The following is a 12270-nucleotide window of genomic DNA, read 5'->3' on the forward strand; positions in this document are numbered from 1 at the left end:
CTCAACGCATTTCCAAGTTTTCTCTCTTCTCCCTCTTCCAGTCAATGCACTCCTGAGCCACCTATTCACCATCTTTTGTGTCCCTTCAATAAATTTTATCCCTTCGGAAGTTTGAGTAGTATTGGTATAACATATTAAAGTGGTCTTAGTAGTATCTTCTAAGGTGTATTTTTAGAAGGAATCCTACGATGCAGTATGAGTTTGATATAGTTTGTAACGGAGTTGTTTCGTCCTTGGAATGTAATGATAGTTTTATTGCATAATTTTGAATAGTTTAACAAAGTTTTAAAGAGAGAAACCTAGTACGCGACTCATCGTAATAATGTTTTCGGTGGCTGATTTATTTTAAATGATTTTAACTTCAATTATAATAATTTTCACAGTACGAAGAGACAAAACCAATTCTAAACAAAGAAAAATTATTTTCATAAGTTTGGGGTAATATCAATAATAATTTATTTAATTTTCATAATAATAAGGAAACAAACATAAAACTAACACCTAATTAAGCGCTAAATTAATTAACGGTTCCCGTTGGATACAACAGATGCGAGGAGTGCTAATACCACCCTCTCACGTAACCGACTCCCGAACCCAAAATTTGATACCAATGACCTTGTTCTCGTTCTCGAAGGGGTTTATCGACATTCCCCTTTTCAAAAATAAAACTTGGAATGAAATAAATAATAGTTTAACAGTTTTGAATAGTTTAATAGTTGTTTCATCCTTGGAATGTAATGCTAGTTTGATTGCACAATGTGAATAGTTTTAACAAAGTTTTAAAGAGAGAAACCTAGTACGCGACTCGTCGTAATAATGTTTTCGGTGGCTGATTTTTTTTTTTTCTAAATGATTTTAACTTCAATTATAATAATTTTTACAGTAGGGAAAGAAAAAACCAATTTGAAACAAAGAAAAATTATTTTCATAAGTTTGGGGTGATGTCAATCATAATTTATTTAATTTTCAGAATAATAAGGAAACAAACATAAAAGTAACACCTAATTAAGCGCTAAACTAATTAACGGTTCTCGTTGGATACAACGGATGCAAGGAGTGCTAATACATCCCCTTCACATAACTGATTCCCGAACTCGAAGGGGTTTATCGACATTCCCCTTTTCAAAGATAAAACTTTGACGGCTTTACTGTTTAGCAAGCACTTTCCGCCTGCGCATTTTTCCCGCTGCTTCAGATTGCGACTTCACTGGGGAGATTTAGAGAAATCAAACCTAGTTAGTTAGTTTAGCTTTTAGTGTTAGTTCCTTTGCTGTCTTATTTGCTTTATTTAATTTCCGCTTTATTTATTTTTTGCCTTTATATTATTGTGCTATTGTATTGAGGTTGTGCCGTTCAAAACACTTTTGAGTGGAACTCTACACCCGAGCTTGAAAAACCTAGGTTTAGGATGATGGTTTGTGTAATGTTGGCTTTCGAGATAAACATCTCATTTAGTTAATATGAAGACCCCAATTAGAGATGGTCCTCTTCGTTGAAAGGTCGTCCATATAAATGGCTAGCCCATTATTATGGCGAAATTCTGAATTGGACCCCTAACTCTAAACACCTTCTTCTTAGAACCTCTTCAAATTTTGGTGTTTGTATTGGATTTCGAGGTGGATATGTCATTTTGGTACAAACCTCGCCTAGAAGAGACACGCTCGTGAAAGGTTGTCGTATAATGGTTAACCTGTTATTATGGCAAAATTTCGAGATGCCTCAATGATTCTAGGTGTCCTTGGTGAGAACTCTGATATAGAAAGAACATAGAACTAAGGCCTCATAGGGAGCCTTCCCTTTAAGTTTTGTTTCCCAATTATCCATATCCACACAAAGCATACACGCATTGCATCCACATGCGTAAAATCATTTTCTTAATATACAAGTTTGTTTCAAGGAATTGCAAAGGATAAAATTGTGTTGCAAGTTTATAACAAATTGAACATGGGCTCCGAGAAAAAAAGAACTCTGTCATTGAAAGTCGAGCTCCCAAATTTGGAAAGTCTTAGAGATTTGAGTGCCGAGTTAACAACAATTCCAAAGGGTGCTTTTGTCTTCAAGTATGGTGACATCCTTGATCACTTGTTCACTAATGTCTAGGATAACTCTATCACAACATTAGCACAATTCCATGACCCCTTAATGAGATGTTTCCTATTCCAAGACTTCCAACTAGCACACACACTTGAAGAGTTCGAAAGGATTGTGGGTATTCCTCCAAAAGGAAAGGGTCCATATATGGAAATTTCCATCCTTGAAAAGTTGAAAAATTGGCTGAAACTCTAAACATTGAAGTGTCCGGATTTGCTAGCAATGTGAAGACTAGAGGGAACGCTCTAGGTTTTCTCTGAAGTTATCTAGAGAAAAAGGCTCTTGAGTTTGCCGCGTCCCGAGATATGAAGTCTTTCAACAACATGCTCACCCTCCTTGTTTGTGGTTTGGTAATGTTCCCATCAACCAAAAACTTTGTTGATTTTGCCGCAATCAGTGTCTTTTGGGATGTCCTTACGATAGACAAAGATCCAGTTCCCATACTCTTGGCCAATGTGTACTACACTCTACATTCTTGACATGCGTCACAAGAGGTGTGGTGGAAATATTATCTATTGTTTCCCTTTACACTGTTGTTGGTTCACATCTCACATGTGCAAGGACCAATCACAGGTGGACAAAGGGTATTAATGGTCTCATTTCTTGGCATCCCTTCTGTGGCACGAAAAATAAAGAATTGGCCACGAGTGTAAACACTCATAATGATAACAGAGTCGCCACTGAACTTTATTTATCCCAAGAGAGGGAAAGGAAAATATCGATAAAACCTTGGGTGAATGTGGTCTGTGAACCATGAAATGGGTTCAGAAGTTGGTTATGCGAGAGGAAGGTGTTAGCACCCCTCGCATCCATTGTACTCAATAGGAACCATTTAAAGGGAAGGTTCGCTTACTCTCACAGGTTTAGGTTATCTGCCTATGTGTTGGTTTCTTATTTCTACATTATTATAATAAGAAAAAGATTTTTAATTTGGGGTGCTTGACGAGATGTTGCGATCCCGCTCCTACGTATTCATGTGTGCAATGAGAAACTCAAAGCTACGTAGGTCTTCGTAAAAAAGATTTGCGGGTTGGTTATTTTTAGCGAGTAATGCTTATATCACATTCCGCTGATACAACAGTGCTTGAATGCTCGCATCAGGAGGCTTAAGCACGTGTATGTATCAGAGGAATGGATAAAACAGTATTCGGTTAGAGAAAACAAGTTATTAATGAATAATGTTTATGTTGCGTCCCACCGATACAACAAAAGGTTGTGTGCTCGCATTAGGAGGCTTAAGCTTTGCATGTGTCGGAGGAATGGATAAAATATTATACATTTTTCTTAAAAAATAAATTTAAGTGTGTTGGATTGATTTTAAGGTTTTTAGAATGAGGACAATCCCAAGATCACGATACATACGTTAGGGATAGGAACTATCCGGGTACAAAAAGACATACGTCAGATCGACCCTTTTTCATTCTTTTTATTATGAAAAAATCTTTAGTTAATAGTGAGGATAAATCCAAGATCACGAGACATACGTCAGGGATATGAATTATCCAGGTGCAAAAAGACATACGTCAGATCGACCATTTTTCACTATATTTATTATTAAAATATCTTAAATTAAATAGTGAGGATAACCCAAGATCACGAGACATACGTCATGGATAGTAATTATTTGGGTGCAAAAAGAAATACGTTAGATCGACCCTTTTTCACTATATTTATTATGAAAAAAACTTAAGTTAAATAGTGAGGATAACCCAAGATCACGAGACATACGTCAAGGATAGGAATTATCCGGGTGCAAAAAGACATACGTCAGATCGACCTTTTTTCACTATATTTATTATAAAATATCTTGAATTAATAGTGAGGATAACCCAAGATCACAAGACATACCTCAGAGATAAGAATTATCCGGGTGCAGAAAGACATACGTCAGATTGACCCTTTTTCACTATGTTTATTATTAAAAAAATTGAATTAATAGTGAGGATAACCCAAGATCACTAAACATACGTCAGGGATAGGAATTACCAGGTGCAAAAAGACATACGTCAGATCGACCCTTTTTGACAATGTTTATTATAAAAAAAAATTATGTTTCGCCAGATAGTCCAAAAATGAAAAGAAAAGTGAAGGGGTAGAAGATGAGAGAATGCAATATGGATATGAAAATGAATGAATGAGAATGCGGTAAATACACAAGTAAATAAATATGTATGCAAGACTTAAAATAAATAAATAAATGAACAAATAAAACAAAACAATAATGGAGCAAATGAATAAGTAAATGAGCAAAAAATAAAAATAATTAAATAAACATCTTAAGAGAAAAAAAAAATAGGCGCTCTAAGAACAACATCTTTGTTAGTGCAAAGATTTGACTCAATATGCTTAAATAAGCTATTGTTCAAATAATCACTTATTTACATATGCTAAAAAGCAAAAGAATAAATTGAAAATGAATTATAAAAATAAGCCAACATAAAAGAAAAGAAGATCTGAAAAGATCACCTTTGGTAGTGCAAAAATTTGACTCAAATGCTTAAATAAACACTTGTTCAAATAAACACTTATTAAAATAAAAAGAAACTTATGAAAACAAAACAAAACATTTAAATAAAGGGTTCTAAAAAGAAACAATAATTTAAATAAAGTACTATGAAAAGAACACTCTTAGAGTGCATGGAATTTGACTCGAGCTTAAATAAGCACTTATTTGAGAAAAAAAAACAAATAAAATAAAGTCATAGAGGGGGTTCAAATCTGAAAAGGAGTGAGCAAATTACATCAACAGCTCTGAAAAAAGCCCAAAGCCCAATCCCCTTCAAAATAAAATAAAAAAGCAAAAAGACAAAAAAGAAAAGTGGGGCCCAAATGTGCCACTCATAGGGTCCAAGGAAGCTCGACATTAAAGAAATCATCATCAGGTGTGGGGAAATTCCCAAATGTGCCACTCATAGGGTCCAAAGCATAAATAAACTACAATTTAATTTTGGCTCTAAGACAGTTGGGAAGTCCTAAGTGGGAGAAGACCGAAGAAAAATCGAATGTCTAGTGTTACATGACATGGGTGCCAATGACCCTGAAGAGAAGTGATTGGAAACGCAAGGTTGGCACCAGCAAAGAGACTTATCGAAGTGGGTCAAAGAAAGAGTCCAAGAGGTGAAACTACCATTCATTGTCAAAGCCCCTATTCCACCCAGGTCCCATGAGCACATTACTATATCAATAGAGGAAGCAGATGATCTCAAAGCAACCATGGCATAACTCAACAAAGAAAAAGAAGAGTTGCAAGCTATTCTACTCAAAGCTATTCAAGAAAACAGCGAGCTGAAATGGGAAGGATTCTGAGAGGACAAACTCATTGAGAGTAGCAACAAAAGGCTAAGGCTTGAGGAGGACGACATATGCAAGGTGCAAGGATGGTTGGGAGGAGCAAATTCTCAGCTTAAGTTTAAGAACCAAGAGCGAGATGAACGCTTAGATAGAGCTCAAGAGTTGAGAGAGCTATGGAAAAGATCTCAGGTTGAGGGAAATAAGCTAAAAGAAGGACTCAAAGATGCAAAACAACAACTCAATATCATGGTGAATGAGTATGAGGGATATGTGTTGAGTGAGAAGTTACAAAAGGAAGCAGTGGAAAGAGCACATGCGAGTAGTCAACTTGAGTTGAAAAAGGAATAAGTTAATTTGGAAGAATTCAAGAAGTTTAGTGACCGTCTAGGAGAAGCTAGTGAAGACCTCAAAAGAGAAAATGAAGGGTGGGAGCATCGCTATATAAACTTGGTTGAAAGAGGAATTCTTTTCTGAGTACACCGTGATGAGGGTGTGCATTGGAAGAGTATGTTCTAAAGACTAGAAAAGTTGGCCAATGATGAGATTGAAACCATCCCTACGAAATTGAACACTCCTTCCGATATCATTGCTTTTGTTGAATTCGATAAGACTATGATAAGAGACTTTGGGGAGAAGATTGAGGCAATCTAAAAAGTTTGTAACCTGCATGTTTGTATGTCTCTTTGATTATTAATGAAAAATCCTTATTGCTTTTCAGTTACTTATGTTTCTCTTTATTTCAATGCCTTTACAATTGGTAGATACTTGTGGCAACATCAAAAGCCTTGCAATTCCATAAAACTAATCATAAAAATAAAGAAAGAAAAAACTTTTTCATGTATTTGCATTAACGTCGTCCATAACATGCATATATTCGTTTTCATACCCAAAACTCATTCACCTTCTTATTACCTAGAATTCACATTACACTCGAAACAACGCGCGAAGGGTAGAAGAGATTGAGCAAAACCAAGAAGTCATGAGATAAGACATCAACCAGCTGAACACAAAGTTGGATCGACTGATGGATACTATCCAAGAACTTGCAAACAGATAACAAAACTCGTAGCCTCGAGCGGTGGAGAATGTAACCCCTGAGCCATAGCCAACCTCTGCAATAGTTGTTGTTAGGCCTCCATTTGGTCTTCCTCAAGGCTATACACCTCTGCAATTGGAGAACCTTACTGAAAGTGGTCCATCTTAGCCTTGTCCTACTCAAGCATCAGTAAAGGTTAATGATTTACTTTTTCCAGCTGATTTTGTGATTCTTGATATGGAGGAGGATGAAGAACTTCCCTTATTGTTGGGAAGACCTTTTCTAGCAACCGGTAGAGCACTTATTGATGTGGAGATGGGAGAATTGATGCTTCGTTTTCAAGATGAACAAGTGGTGTTTAATATTTTCGAAGCCATGAAGCATAGAAGCGAAAATCCACAATGTTACCGAGTTGATGTGGTTGATCATATTGTTGAAGAAACTACTAATAAAGAGTCTCCAGCTCCAACCTTAGAAAGGGTGACTGTGAATTCTATTGAAACTAGTGACAAAGACATGGGTGAATGTTACACCCTAATTTTGGACCTAAAAATACTAGCTCAATTCTTCTTTTCTTGCATTTCAAGTCATTCAAAAATTTTTCTGATCAATTGCATCCTTCTCTGTGTCTTATTTGAATGTTATTTGCAAAATTCATGAAAAGGGTATTTTAGTCATTTCCTGCATTCAAACTCATTTTAGTCCTTAAAAATTGTTTGAGTCCTTTCAATTGGTTTGAATAAGTCCTTGTTTCAATTCTATGTCAAAATCCATTTCAAAAAATCACAGTTGAAGTCTTTGAGTCAGTTTAGCCCCTAGGGGCATTTTAGTCATTTCCAGTGTTAAGGCTCTGTTTAAACTCTTAAAATTGTCTCTGAGTCTTTTCAATTTGTCTGAATAAACTCTTGCTTTAATTCCTTGATAAAATCCATTTTAAAATTGCATCTGAGTCATTTTTGAGTCGTTTTGGTCCCCAGGGGCATTTTGGTCATTTCACACGAAATTTTGGCAGAGAGAGGTTACTTTAAAGTACCTCATTTAAGTAATTGGTTCGTTTTAGTCCGTTTTGTCATTTTTAATCGTTTCACTTTACGTTGTTTTCAAATTACATTTTTTACCAATTTTATTTTAATTACATTTTTAGTCCTTTTGCTATTTTTGCATTTTAGTCCTTTATTCTTAGTTAATTGCAGAATAGTCCTTATCTTTTGGTTAATTGCAGATTGGTCCAAAAGTTTGTTACAAGTCCAGTCCACGTGGCAGCTTGTTACTGGTCCAGTCATCATACACCTCAACTATAAAAGCCCAGTCACCAGTCAAAGTCAGATTCACCACTCATTTTTTGCCAAATCACCACAAACACCTTCACATTTTTCTCTCTCCACCAAAACAGATCAAAAACCCAGAAAAGTGATGAACACGTTGAAGTTCATCAAGAACATTCAACCGTGATTCATCCCCAATTTTCCAGAATCAACACCAATTCACCAGAATCATCACAATCCAAACCAAACTCGTCACAATTCATCACAGATTCAACCAAATAACAACACAATCTCTCAAAACCGAATCAAATTCGATCAAGAAAGCTAGCATAAGATCAAACTGAACTCACACAGAAACAAAGCTCATAAAGATTGAACCAAAATCATCAAAACCGAATCAAAGTGTTCAACAAAATCCAATCAAATCCCAATTCGAGCCAAATCAAAACCCTAGGGTTTCGAATCGAACATCAAAGTGGAAATCGACAGCGAAAGGAGCTTGAAGCTATGAATCACGCAACAAACATCTCACAAATTCAGTTTCGCATCAAGATCGTCCAGAAGAACGAAAGAGAAAGAACGAAGGTGAAAGAACGAACAACAACAACAACCGTTCATAGCATCTCCAAACTGAACGAAGAAGAGGTAACTCATCTTCTTCCTTTTCGTTTTTTTTCAAAAGCCGTAAGTATAAACGCATAGATCCATAGCCAATCCTTCTTCTTCCTTCGAAATCAAGTCTGGATCTATAAAATTCATGAAAAAGGATTCCAAAAAACTGTAAAAAATTCGAAAGTCATGGAGTTGTTAAGCTTGCCAGACCAGATTTCATCGGAGAAGAAGAGAGCTTCTCTCTCTTCTCTGCATGTTAGAGAGAGAAAGAGAAGGATGTTATGAAGCTTTGAACCGGTCTTGTGATTATATAGGGGGGTGAACCGGACCGGTTCACGTGAACCAGTCTGGTTCACCTCTGGTTTGTTTCTCTTGCATTTCTGACCGTAGATCTGAATCTTGATCATGTGGCTATAAGTTCTTGCGCGTTTTGGGCCTTGGACCTGCTTTTTTTTTGAGTTTTTTGCTGTATTATCTGCTAAATACACCACTGTTCAATGCTGTTTACACCTTTATTTTTACTTAAAATCCAAAAAATGCCTAAAATGATTTATAAAATTCTCTAAAAAATTATAGAGACCTCTTGATATTTTTGTGATGATTTTTTTGTTGATTTTGAACTGAAAAACTTTATAAAAATATTGATACATTTTTTTGTCTTAATTCTTGAGTTTTATGTTAAAAAGCTAGTGAAAATTGCTTGATTCTAATTCCAATTTCTTGAAAAATGTTTGTGACCTATACCATGTGATTTTGTGAAGTTTTAGCTACTGTTTGTATGTGCTTTAGCTGCATATGTGTGAATTTTACTCAATTGCTTGGTTTGCAAGTTACATTTGTGAATAAATAGTGCAAATATGCCTAAATTTACTTTGTAAATGTCAAGTTCATCATGTTGCCTTAATTCTCATTTTAAGACCTGATTCTAAGCCTTTGAAACATGTATTAGAATGTGAGAATTTTAGGCAATAGGATTCTTGCATTTTGTGAGTAAATTTTAGTTATATTTTTGCACTTTTTGGCTTTATTTTGTGAAGTTTTCTATGCTTTTGTCTTGATATTTTACTTGCTTTATTTTCTTGATATTATCATGTGCTACTAACTTTTTCATTTCATGTTTCATGCATTCCATAAGGCATCTCACTCTCCATCTTATATTCTATCTTTCTCACACTGTAAAATACATGCAAAAATTAGAATGTAATACTTAGGATTTTTTGTACTTTACTTTTATGCAATTTTAATTTCTTGCAAGACCATAGAATGTAAACTAGGGCATGATGTAAAGGACAATGGACTCTAAATATGTACACCACTCACACCGACTCTAGCACACACCTCACATGGTTACTTTAGATGTATGCTTAGGTTATGCATGTTTAGATGTATGTTTAGGATTGCATGTTTAGATGAATGCTTAGGATTTACACTTAGAAAAATCAATTTTCCAAAAAACTTGAACAACATCACTTGAAAACCTTTTCCAAAAATATAGGAGTCAAAACTCCTTTGCATTTTCTCTTTATTTTCTTAATCAAATTTCAATGAAAATTAATCATACTTGACTTTTTTCCAAAATCACTAATCAAATCCCACTTTTTCTTAAATCTCATGCCTTTAAGGCCTCTCAATCTCCATTCTTCAAAATTCCAATTTTCAAACTTAAAACCAACCAACAAAAAACAAAAACATTTTTTGGAAGAGAACTACGGTGGATTTGATCCCTTAAAAGGGTACGTAGGCAATGAAACAAAATTCCTTCAATTCAAATAAAATAAAAATTCAAACACTTTCTCCTCCCTCCAATTCTTGACTTAGTAAATCTTAGGTGTAAATATCATTTTTCAAATAGCATTTAAAAAATAAAGCACGCGCGTAGAAAGTAAAGACGGTTCCTATAGGTTACTATAGTCGTTATGGGTGCCTAACACCTTCCCGTAGCGAAAACAACTCCCGAACCTCGATTCTCAAGGGTTTTGCTTATTTTTCCCTTCCCAAGAAAAAATGAGATATCAAAGGTTAAAAAGGTTCAAACGTAATCAATGTTTGACACCCGAAAACCAAGATAAAACAGTGAAGAGGTAGAAGAGTGTGTCTAACAACTTGCAGCCAGTAAACAAGAATTATTATACACAAAGTTTGAGAGTTTGCTCCCACAGCAAGAAAAGGCGGTGACCAGAGATGAAAAAGAGGGAGGAGACCTTGCTAAAGTTCCTGAATTAAAAGAGCTACCTTCTCATTTGAAGTATGTTTTTCTAAGCAAGGATACCTCGAAACCAGTTATCATCAATAGTACTTTGACACCTCTTGAAGAAGAAAAATTAATGAGGGTGTTGAGGGAGAATCAAGGCGCTTTGGGTTGGCACATTTATGATCTTAAAGGTATAAGCCCAGCCTATTGCATGCACAAAATACACCTGGATGCTGAATTTAAATCGGTGGTTCAACCACAACGCATACTCAACCCAACTATGAAAGAAGTGGTCAAGAAAGAGGTGCTGAAACTTTTAGATGCTGGCATGATTTACTCCATTTCAGATAGCTCATGGGTGAGTCCGGTACATGTTGTCCATAAGAAGGGAGGTATGACAATGGTTGCTAATGACAAGAATGAGTTGATCCCGACTAGGACGGTTACTAGGTGGAGAATGTGCATAGACTACGGAAGGTTAAATCAAGCCACAAGGAAGGATCATTTCCCGCTACCTTTTATGGACCAAATGTTGGAGAGGTTGGATGGACAGGCCTTCTATTGTTTCTTAGATGGGTATTTTGGGTACAATCAGATTGATGTGGCTCTCGAAGACCAAGAGAAGACTGCTTTTACTTGTCCATTTGGGGTGTTTGCATTTAGGAGGATGCCATTTGGGCTGTGTAATGCGTCGGCGACCTTCCAAAGGTGCATGCTCTCCATCTTCTCTAAAATGTTAGAGAAGAGCATTGAGGTATTTATGGATGATTTCTCTGTCTTTGGTAAGTCGTATGATCAATGCTTGTCACACCTTGATGCTGCCCTAAAAAGGTGTACCGAAACTAATCTAATTTTAAATTGGGAAAAATACCATTTTATGGTAACTGAAGGAATAGTTTTGGGACACAAAATAAGTGGGAAAGCATCCAGGTGGACAAGAACGGAGTTGAAAATGTGGTAGCTGACCACCTCTCTCGGCTGGAGAACAGAGAGGTTACTGAAAAAGAAAACGCCATAGTGGCTGAGTTCCCGGATGAACAACTGTTCAGTGTGCAAGAAAGACCATGGTTTGCTGACATGGCTAACTTTAAGGCCGGGAACTTAATTCCTGATGATTTGAGCTGGCAGGAGAAGAAAAAATTCTTCAAGGATGCAAACCACTACTTGTGGGATGATCCGTATTTGTTTAAGGTAGGCACTAACAGATTAATAAGACGTTGTGTTGCAGATGGGGAAGCAAAGAGCATAATGTGGCACTGCCATAACTCAGCTTATGGAGGCCACCATAGTGGTGAAAGAACAGCAGCTAAAATTTTACAGAGTGGGTTCTGGTGGCCCACACTCTTCAAAGACTGCCATGAATTTGTCCGACACTGTGACAAGTGTCAGAGAACACGTAATATCTCAAAGAGGAATGAGATGCCTCTAAATGGTATTTTAGAAATTGAACCTTTTGATTGTTGGGGCATCGATTTCATGGGACCTTTTCCCTCCTCTTACTCAAACTTGTATATCCTTGTCTGTGTCGATTTTGTCACCAAATGCGTCGAAGCGATTGCTTGTGTTGCTAATGACTCACACATTGTGGTGAATTTCCTAAAGAAAAATATCTTTCCTAGGTTTGGAACCCCTAGAGTTTTGATCAGTGATGGGGGAAGCACTTCTGCAATAAATATTTAGAAAATGTGCTTGTTAAATACAATGTGAAGCATAAGGTGGCTACTCCCTATCACCCTCAAACTGGTGGGAAAGTAGAGGTGTCTAATAGGCAGTTGAGATGCCCC

Source organism: Medicago sativa, chromosome 4 (assembly GCF_051527215.1).
Source record: "Medicago sativa cultivar Bolivia chromosome 4, Bolivia_mono, whole genome shotgun sequence".
Classification (NCBI taxonomy): Eukaryota; Viridiplantae; Streptophyta; class Magnoliopsida; order Fabales; family Fabaceae; genus Medicago; species Medicago sativa.